This window comes from Monodon monoceros, unplaced genomic scaffold (assembly GCF_005190385.1).
Source record: "Monodon monoceros isolate NGI ecotype Baffin Bay Population unplaced genomic scaffold, NGI_Narwhal_1 Super_Scaffold_21, whole genome shotgun sequence".
Classification (NCBI taxonomy): Eukaryota; Metazoa; Chordata; class Mammalia; order Artiodactyla; family Monodontidae; genus Monodon; species Monodon monoceros.
The window spans coordinates 79,969,705-79,980,704 of NW_021703778.1; the positions used below are offsets into that span (position 1 = coordinate 79,969,705).

The 11,000-nt window shown below is 43.0% G+C and overlaps 1 non-coding gene across 1 annotated transcript; it reads left to right on the forward strand.

Moving 5' to 3' along the window:
- The first annotated feature begins 632 nt into the window (after positions 1-632).
- Positions 633-705, forward strand: TRNAK-CUU. Its single transcript has one exon. It is a non-coding gene; the product is annotated as a tRNA-Lys (tRNA).
- Positions 706-11,000: the final 10,295 nt, after the last annotated feature.

An 11,000-nucleotide genomic window follows, 5' to 3' on the forward strand; every position in this document is an offset into this window, starting at 1 on the left:
AATGTCTTTACCTTTTAGTTCTGTGTGTGAGCAAACACCACAATTAATTCAATTAATTTCTGAGACTGCGTTAGCTTTTTAATAATCTTCTACTATGTGAACAATGGGGCATGGCTTCGTTGAACCACCGTCGTGTCGTAGAAAAATGCCAGATACCTCAAAGCCACACGGGGGCCCCCGAGAGGCCAGCCAGCTCTACACATGTGCTTTGGATTCTGATCTTCTTTAGAAGGTACGCAGGACGTTCCTCCAGACCCAGCTGCTGTGTCCGGCCACGCAGGTGTCGAGAACATTCTTGGTCCCCGGAGCGGCAGGAGGTGAGCGCTCTCTCAGCGGGGATCTCGGGGATAAACAGGAGGCACCCCACGCTCACTTCCGTCCTGTCAGCGGGAATTCAGGGGCGCCTGCATCAGCCCGCTTTACCGCTGACCACTAGAGGGCCATTTAAACATTTATTAAACAGTAAAAGTTTGTGTGCACAGAATCGGAAATGAAACACAATTTTGAGAGTAGTATAAAACTTTACCCAAAAAAATTATGGGAAAAAATTTAGATACAAAATATAAGTCTTGGAACAAGTTAAAACAATCTTATTACTTTGAAAAGATTTAGAAAAAGGGCGCTGCTCAGCTGCCCGGCTAGCTCAGTCGGTAGAGCATGGGACTCTTAATCCCAGGGTCGTGGGTTCGAGCCCCACGTTGGGCGGTTGCTTTTCTGCGTTTTTTTTCCAATTCGCTAATACTTCATATGGTCCATAATAATTGAACTCAATCTAGACGATCTTACTTTCAAACAATTCAACACGTAACTGACTTCAATCCAGAGTTACTTACTTTCAAACAGTTCAACACATTAAAAATTATTAAGACTGAACAAGTTAAAAAGGAACAATAAAACTAGAAAACAATTTCATATTATAAATAGACAGTTAAAGGTTATCTGTGTATAAAAATATTTGTTACTGAGTGGTCTATTTGAAGGTCAGTGGAATGCCAAAGGTTAGGAGATAGAAGACATGAAAAATTAATGAAATTGTGGGGTTCATAAATATTGCTGAAGTGATCTCTGTCAAAATGTTTGAAATGTGTAATTTTAACTTTATGCTCTGTGATACTGAAAATTAGTTTGGAGATCAGCTCTGATTCACAGGGTTTACTATGCACATTAATTTCATATCCTTGAACTCCTCTAAGTAATTTACTTTGTGCATTTGGGAAGGGCTAGTGATTATTATGGGCTGTTTAAACCACTGTAAGATTGTTTTAGTGATGATAGCTATTGTGAACAGACATAGGAGTTTCGTAATTCTTTTTTTCTAAGTCAGTGATCCAAACTGAACATTTTTACTGTAGCAATTTTGCAGTCTCAAAACATATTCAATATCCTGTGATAAACCATAATGGAAAGTAATAGAAAAAAGAATGTGTATGTATGTGTGTGTGCACGTGTGTGTGTAACTGAATCACTTTGCTGTACAACAGAAAATAACACATTGTAAATCAACTATACCTCAATTTTAAAAAAACCATATCTCAAAGCAAGTAATTATTTTTTCCTTCATATGTTTTCCTAAAAGAACTCAATTTCTTAGGGCAAAACTTTGCTTCTACGTTCACAGCTGCAAATTCTTTCCTTGCTTAAATATTTCCTGTCATTCCCAGCAATTCTCAAACATTCTCCACAATTACCATATGTTATTATCATCAATTCAAGATACTATTTCAGACTTTGGAAGAAACACATGGAAAATTTCGCAATCGAAAATGAAGACCCCTAAATACTCCTGTTATTACAAAGGAATATTTAATCTCTAGGGGATGGGAGGTGAAGTAGAATTTTTTAAAAGGCAAACTCTGTCAGAGAAAAATCAAACTGGTAAATTGATGAGAAGTCAATGAAGATATACTTACTTTTAAATATATATCCATTTTAAGTTGAAGGTCAGTGTTATGGGTTGAATTTGTGTCCCCCTGATATTCGTATGTTGGAGTTCTAACCCCTAGTACTTCAGAATGTGACCTTATTTGGAAATAGGGTTGTTGCAGATGTAATTAGTTAAGATGAGGTCATATCAGAGTAGAATGCACGCTTAATCCAATATGACTTGTGTCTTTATAAAAGAGGGAAATATGGACACAGGTAGGCACCCAGAAATGCACATTTGGACACATGGGAAAATGCCGCGTGAAATAAAGGCAGAGATCAGAGTGATGTGTTTATAAGCCAAGGAATGCCAAAGATTGCCAGCAAACAACCAAAAGCTAGGTAAAAATCCTGGAACAGATTCTCCCTCAGGACCCTCAGAAAAAACCAACCCTACCAACACCTTGATCTTGGACTTCTGGCCTCCAGAACTGTGAGACAATGCATTTGTTGTTTAAGCCCTCCAGTTGGTGGTATTTTGTTATGGTAGCCCCAGGAAACTAATGCAATCAGTGTTCTATGGGGAGGTGATTTTGATTTTAAATTTATTTTAGTATACGTTATATTAATAGTTGCCATCATCTTCATTTCATTTCAAACTTATATTAAATAGTTGTCATCATCTTCCTTTCCTTTCCTTTCATTTCCAAAGCTGTAGGAAAAGCAATGGTTTGTTTAGATGTGGACCTACATTCAGCTCAAGTGAGGACATTATGATCACAGCTCCTTCAGAAGTAATATTTAGAAATGAGTGCAATCTCAAACTATATTTTCTTATTGTTGGCTGGTGATTTATTATGTTGGCTAATGATTTGTAACTGTTTGTACTAAAATAATATATTCAAAGATACACTAAGTTAAACACATTTTCTTCTCCCATCGAACTCATATTTGGAGGCTTTATATTCAATTATTCAATAAATAAATCACTTTAAGAAAGTGTGCTAATTCTCGGTGGTCCAGTTTCTTCAACAAATAAACGGCAAGAAAAAGAGAGTGACAGAGTGAACTCAATCGAATGAAATACATGGACCGTGTTTGGATCCTGATTTGAACCAACCAATCATAAGATTATAATGTGACATACACAATACAATCATTAGATTGTATGAGACAATCCTGGGAATTTGAACACTCACTGGATACTTGAAGATATTAAGGAAGCATTTATTTTTAAATGTAATAATGGCATTGTGTTTTTAAAAAGCCCTTATCATTTAGAGATATGTACTCCCTTGTTTAGAAATGAAATAGACATATTTGGAATTTGTGTGTATTTATTTTGTTGGGGGAGGAATAATTGGGTACCAACGGGGTAGTACCTTTGCTGGGGAAAGGGGCAGATGAGGGACTGAAGTAGGAAAGGGACTTTTCACTATCTTCATTTTTATATTAAAATTTTTTGAGTTATTGAATTTTGAATTATTTTGAAATATTTTGTATTCAAAACGTTAAAAAAAAGAAGTGTACTTCAGGGTTTTGGTGTGGTGGTGTGGTCACAAAGAGACCCTTGCCCCTTCTTTTGATGCTCTAAGCAGTACAGACCAAATGCTGTACAGACAATGGAGTGAGGGTTCTCTGTGGGTTTCTGTGGTCAAAGAAGGGGTTGTGTTAAGGGAAGACTGAAGGAGAAGTTGGCGTCAGATAAATGGAGAGGCGTCTGGAATTCACGGGGTGCATAGCATGTTGGGGGGGGCGGGTTAGAAAAGGCACTGATGAGACAAGTATAAAGCCTGGAGGATGGTTGGGGACTGTTTGTGGAAGGACTTCAAATGCCAAGCTAAGGACTTTGGGATTTATCCTCCTTAACGTTTCTTAAGCACCAATTCACTGTTCAACACCGCATTAAGCCTTTCCATGCAATTCTCACAGTAAACGGATGGAAAGGTACTATTATTCTTCCCATTTTGCAGCTGAGAAAACTACACACTTTTTGCACAGGGGAACCGACATGAGGAAATTCATTTGTGTGTATATTCAATAATAGCTCAAAGAAATTAGGTAACAAAAATTTGCACAAATAGGGCAGGTGCAGAACCCCGACCTCGGTATCGTGTGGTATTATTCACGTTGGCCTCTTTCGGAGTTGGGCTGAGCTCCATTATCTCAAAAAGCCAGACTTCGACTCCCCCCAGCCTGCCTTGTGTCTCCCTCTCCGTCCTCATTTCCGCAGGACCGGGGCTGGAGAAGGGGAGGAGCAGGACCCGACAGATGGCCGTCAGTCCCACCAAATAAACCGGCAGTGAGCTTGCTAAACAACGAAACTTCTAGACGCAGACTCCATTACCTACCCTCTTCCGGCCAGATTGCTGACCCTAAAGCTTTCCTTTGAAGATACTAGTCGAGATGCTATTGAAAGTAGGCTTCACAGGTAGCCTTTTCTCTCAGGTCATTTCAAAGCCCACATCTTTGTGGCCCTATATTGCCTAAGGGCCTCCGAAACTGGGCCTTTCCCATTCTTTTATTGCGGGTGAGGCGCCGCCTCCCTTCCCATCGCCCCAACAACACACAAAATCAAATTTAAGCTTTAAAAATCCCAGGCAGTCAGGGGGTGGGGGAGGGGCAGAGCATTAGTGGGTGGGGGATGGGAAGAAGCCGCCGGCCTTCCCCCACCTCGCGGCGCCTCAAGTGCCTTGGAGCTACCAATCCGGGCTTGCCCCGGGACGGCGCCGGCGTAGGGCCACGTGCGCAGCGGGCTGCCATTGGCTGGAGCAGCGGCTGCGTGGGTCGCGATGCTGTCGGCTCCGCGGGTGCTGGTAAATCCGGCCCAGGATGTAGAGATGGCGGTGCCTGACGGCACGTCTGACGCGGAGTTGGGTGGGATAGAGAGTAGGGGGCAGTAGTCGGGGGAGGTAGGAGAAGGTGGAGGCGGCTGCGAATCGCTTACAAATGGCTCTGAAGCATGGCCTGAAGCCTAAATTCCAGGAGGGTGAGTCTGAGCCCCTGGGGAAAAGGCGTCTAACAGCGTGTTAAGGGAGAGGGAGAAGAATTGCAATAGGGGAGGGGCACACGCGAGTCCTAGCAGCCTCGCTGCTCCAGCAACCGCCACTCAGCCATTGGTGGGCGCAGCAGCGGGCCCCTCCCCGAAGCGAGCAACTGTCTGTGAGCCACCGGTAAGTGGTCCCGCTCAGCCATTGGTGGGCGCCACAGTGGGCCGCGCCCCTTCCCCTCTTCTCTATAAAAGGAGCGGGAATTTGGATTGAGGTAAAATGGTTTTGTTTTTTTTTTTTGAGTTGTTAGTCTGCCATCTTTTGGGTCGGCTAGCTTTCTGATTAAAATTGTTATTCCTTGTTCCAACAACTCAGCACCCGATTTATTGGCCTGTCTTGCGGCGAGCAGAACAAGGCTGGGCTCGGTAACAGGCGCAGGAGAGGGAGGCAGGCGGCCTGGGTTGGTTGAGGTTCGGGGACCGGGGGCGGCAAGGGCTGCGCTGCGAGGAGGCAGCGGGCAGGTCTTTGTGCGGGGAAAGCGCATCGCGGCGGGTTATGTCGGTGCGTCATGAGGAGACAAAACTTTGTGAAGCGAAAGGGTTAGGCAGGCGTTAGAGTGGCAGAGGGACCCGTTGCCGCGTGGCAAAGCCTTAGTGCAGTGTTTGTTCTGAGGAAGAAGGCCTGGAGAAAGTAGCCTATTGCAGGGAGGCGACGGGTGCGCCAAGGTGGCCGTTAGGGGAAGAGATGTGGCATGAAGGGAGGGGAGGGAGCGGCGGCGGTTTCGGGCGCCGGTGCGGGGCCCTCCGGCTGCGTGGGCGGCCAACGGCTGGTGCTCCGGGGGCGACCTCGAGCCCCGAGGTGGTCGCGCTCAGTGGAGCCTCCGGACTGCGGCTGGGCGGGGCGGGGGGGGGGCTTCGCGCCTGGGGGCGGGAGAACTGCGTTGTGAAACTGCCGCTGCAAGATGGCCATCCCATCTTGGCCGCCAGCACCTTGATCCCCCGGCTCCCAGCCGCAGACGCCGCTTTAGGGCAGATGCAGCGCCCCCTTCTTCCACCGCCACCGTCCGGGGACCTGTTCTCCGGTGCTTACCCCAAAGAGGTGGGTGGGGACAGGAGAAAAAAAGCGCGAGCGTCCGAAGGCATCCCTTTGCCTTCTGAAAAGAAAAAGCGCGAGCGTCCAAAGGCATCCCTTTGCTTTCTGAAAAGCCGAGTGCCAGCATCCTATGGGAATGTGAGTGCGCTCTTGCTGTGCAGTTGCTTGTAAAACAATAAATAAAAACTACCTTAATGGTATTCTGTTTCCATTTATAAGTCCCATTGCCTTGGTGTCATCTTTTAAGTACAGCAGTTGTTTGACTAATTGCAATAATATGTGATTAACAGTGATTCGAAAGTTGAGTTTTTATAGTCTTTGATCGACATGCCTTGGCTGACGGTAGAACTTGATTTCCAGTGGAAGGCAACTCTTTAATTTTCACAATTAACGCATCTATTATATTAAAGTGGAGGCTTAATAGTAAACTAAAATGGAAGTAAAATTCTGTAAGTCAAGCAAGAACATTTTAAAATTCCTATTCATTATTATGGGTGTATGTGTTAGTTACAATGGATGTCGAGACGTCTGCAAAAGTTGTTGTAGGGATTTTCAAACTTTAATGTGAGTTAGAATTACTTTGAGTCATGTACACAAAACACAATTATACTGTAACTTTATGGAATATTTAACAGGTTTCCAAGGGTGTTTCTGCTATAACTGACTCTTAATACCTGCTTTCTCCCACCCTGAGAAGTTGTGTGAGTTCTATAGATTGCTTTTATTTTTTTAAAACTAGATGTTTTACAGCAGGGATTCTTAATCTAGGGTCAGTGTTTATAATTCAGAAGATCCGTGAACTTGGACGGGAAAAAGTTTTTTTTCTATTGTCTCGCTAAAATTTAGTATTTCAGTTATGAATGTAGATCCCCTCCCCCACAAAAAAAGCAAAGAAAACCCGGGACTTCCCTGGTGGTCCAGTGGTAAAGAATCAGCTTTCCAGTGCAGGGGACGCTAGTTCCATCCCTGGTGGGGGAACTAAGATCCCACATTCCGCTGGGCAGCTAAGTCCACGCGCCAGAACTACTGAGCTTGCGCTCCTCAACTACAGAGCCCGTGTGCTCTGGAGCCCGCATGCCACAAATAGAGAGAGAAAACCAGCATGCCACAACTAGAGAGGAGCCCGCGCACCACAATGAAGAGTCTGCACGCTGCAACTAAGACCCAATGCAACCAAAAAAACAAAAAAATAAATAAAAGTAAAAAAACAAAAAACCCCACAGTAGTATTAGCTGTATGTTTTCACATCCCAGCATTACAGTTGTGGGAGATACATTCGGTTGTAATGTATGCTCTTCATTACTTCAGAATTGTGGTAGTTATTGGATCAGCAGCTAAATGTTTACATCAGTTAAGGAGCTCATATAATACCATAGAACATGATATTTTAAATGTTTTGAAAACTATTTCAGTACAGTTGGTTTCCTTTGTAATACTGTTTTACGTGTTTGTAGAAAAATTCTGGGAAAAGGCCCAAAGGCTTAATCAGACTGAAGGGTCCATGGTGCAAAAAATTAATCCCCACTGTAGGATATCAAAGGAGAATCACCCAGGTCTGGGACACTTAAGGATGGCTTTCCGGAGGAAGTGCCTTAGTTCTAAACTAGAGGGATGGTAGAGTGAGAGGAGATAATAGTGAAGGAGAATCCATGTGCTGCTATAGTGTTGAATTAGACAAGAGTAGGAACCAATGTATCTGCAAGATTTAATTAATTTTTGGCTGCATCGGGTCTTTGTTGCTCCATGCGGGCTTTCTCTAGTTGCGGTGTGCGGGCTTCTCATTGTGGTGGCTTCTCTTGTTGTGAACCACGGGCTCTAGGTGCATGGGCTTCAGTAGTTGTGGCACTCTGGCTCAGTAGTTGTGGAGCATAGGCTCAGTTGCTCTGCAGCATGTGGGATCTTCCTAGACCAGGGCTCGAACCTGTGTCCCCTGCAGTGGCAGGCGGATTCTTAACCACTGTACTACCGGGGAAGCCCCCCTGTAAGGTTCTGAAGCTACCCAAGAATCTGCAGTAACCATCACTTTCCAGACATGTTTTCTACTCTTGTGTCAAAGTTGAGTTGTATAACCATCTTTAAGAAGTTATAATTAAAGTTATTTATAAGACATTTTCAGAGAATATCTTGTAAGGAAAAAGGAATATTCTGTTGGAACTAAAAATTGTATTAAAACACTGCAGAAGAATTGAGCTTCTGTAATGGTGGGAATATGAATGATCAGAAATAGTTTTTTTCATGATTCTTTTAAACTTGAAAGTTTTTCTTAATTTAATAATGATACAACATATGTTACAAGCAGTTTATAAGCCCAGTGACTGGTTTGCACCGGACTTGGTCCTCCACTTGAAATGTTAAAGCATAAGGTAAAGAAGACTATTGGGCATCTAGCCCATTGTCAGGGGGGGAGACTCTTTTGGCTTGTCAGGAGACTGACTGATGCTGGACTTTGAGTAATGTTCCCAGTAAGCAAACCAGTGGGAGGATGGGGAATTGGAATCTCATCACCCTTGAATTTGAGAACATTGGGCAAAATTACCTTTATAGTTTGATACTAGCAAGGATTAAGGTTTAAAAAACCATATCTGAGACAGTGGGTTGCTCCTTCCCCAATTAACAGTGTTTCCACTTCCGTGAAAAAATAGGCATTTGTTATCTTGGCTCATACTCCTCAACTTACTGTATATTTTTTCAACAGGAGGTTAGGGCCAGGGTCTTAGCCTCAGTTCAGTTGTCTTTGGTGGCAGCAGCCAAAAGGAGGGAGAGGGGAGTAAGGCCACTTTCAGGGTGCTTTAAAGAGTACCTGGAGAGTTAAATTAGGCACAGAGGTCTGATCTTTGGTGCTGCTGCTTAGGCCCTAAACCTTATCTACATCCCCATGGTCTCATTCTTGTCCACAGTATTCAGCAATGGCTCCAGCCCAGCTTTCTCTTGAGCTGCAGACGTATATACTCAACTGCTTACTAGATGGCTCCAGTTTGGACATCCTGTAGCCACTGTAACTTATTCCAAAATTGATCTGAAACCCCCTCCCTCCATTTCCTTTTCTGATTAATGCTCCCACCATGCTGGAAGTCAGTTTAAACTGTTTCTGCTTTGGCTTAGCTGTCCTCACTGCTTTTGATTCATACATATTTCTGTTCTATCCCTGTTTGGAAAAGTCTTTGGTCTCCCTGTTTTTAGTCTCCACTCTAAGTTCTGCGTAGGCCTAGCAGCCTCAGGCAGTGGTTTCTCAGAGTGGACCACTGCACAAGAATTTATGTCATGTTTCTTCTATGCTTTTGTACCAGTTGTTTTCCTCAGCTTGGGCCCTTCCCTGTGACCTTCCCAAGTAGCTTATCAGTCACCCTTCTTATTGTTTATGAAAACAGTTAAAATATGAAATCCAGTAAATTGTGTAAAACTATTTGGTTACATATCAGTGTCACCCATACTGCTCTATAGTCGCTTCAGAATTGAGCTAGTAGGCTATTTTAATTTTAGAGCTAAAAGAGCTGACTGTGTTGGCACTTCGGTTACCTCTGGGTCTGTTGAAATCAAGTGGACTGAAAATAATGTGAGAAATCTATTTCTTCTACAATCAAATGATATTTTGAGGTACTGCCAAGAATTGCCTGCCTGATTTGTCTGATGAGCAGGGATGTCTTCCAGATCTTATTCCAGTCCCTAACATTTAGTCTTGCAAGTCTTAATGGTAGGTTCAACATGGAGTGTAAATTCCAAAGGTTAGAATTCTTGTCTGGTTTTTGTTGTTGTTGCTGTTTATTGAAGCAGCCCAATACCCAAGCATCATTGACCACACTGAAGGCATGAACATAGTGGGACCTCTTTAAAAAAAAAACAGCTGTATCTGATGCACATTGAAATTTTTATGTATAGAATGTTTTTCTTAGTTTAATCAGTTTAAAAGGGTTGGAAGCAGAGAAAGAATAAGTAGAGCATAAGGTCTTAAAATTTCTTTAAATCCCAGATGTATATTGAAAAATAAACCAACCCTGCCAGTAGATGGCTATAGTAGATTTTATTTGCTTAGCAGGTGATACATGATTTGACGATTTAAATAGGTTGATATCCTAATTGTTTTTAGTCGTTTACATTAGATGCTAAGGTTTTTTTGTTATATTCAAGTTTGATCTGAAGTGTTGATGGATACATTGCCTTACTCACTTGCCTAATTTTTTGAGAAATATCGTAATACAAGTGTGATGGCTCTCCCAGATGTGAGTATTCTTAAATATGAAGAGAAATCATAACTAACCTAGTACTTCTTTTCTCTTTTTTACTTTTACAGGTGAGAGAGTGCTGTGCTTTCATGGGCCTCTTCTTTATGAAGCTTGGGTTAGCCAAAAAGTTCATTCGGTTTTCCTGTAAGCGGGCTCTGGTAGCATTTAGTTGTCTTTAACTTCGTTCAAAACAATTTTGTTAGATTGTATTGTGACAGCTGTTATACCAGCGTGCATTTAAAAAAAACTTATCAAAATTGGTGAATTTTTGTGTGGACATTTTAATATTGAAGATGGAAAAAAAAAGCAACATTTTCAGCATATTATGCTTTATTATTTCAAGAAAGGTAAAAATGCAACTGAAATGCAAAAAAAGATTTGTGCAGTGTATGGAGAAGGTGCTGTGACTGATCGAACATGTCAAAAGTGGTTTGTGAAGTTTCTTGCTGGACGATGCTCCACAGTCTGGTAGACCAGTTGAAGGTGATAGCGATCAAATTGAGACATTCACTGAGAACAATCAACATTATACCACGCGGAGATAGCCGACATACTCAAAATATACAGATCAAGTGCTGAAAATCATTTGCACCAGCTTGGTTATGTCAATCTCTTTGATGTTTGGGTTCCACATAAGTTAAGCCAGCAGTCCCCAACCGTTTTGGCACCAGGGACCGGTTTCGTGGAAGACAGTTTTTCCACAGATGGACGGGGGTGGGGGGTGGGGGGCGGCGGCGGGGATGGTTCAGGCTGTAATGTGGGCAATGGGGAGCGATGGAGAGCGGCAGATGAAGCTTCACTAGCTTGCCTGCCGCCCACCTCCTGCTGTGCGGCC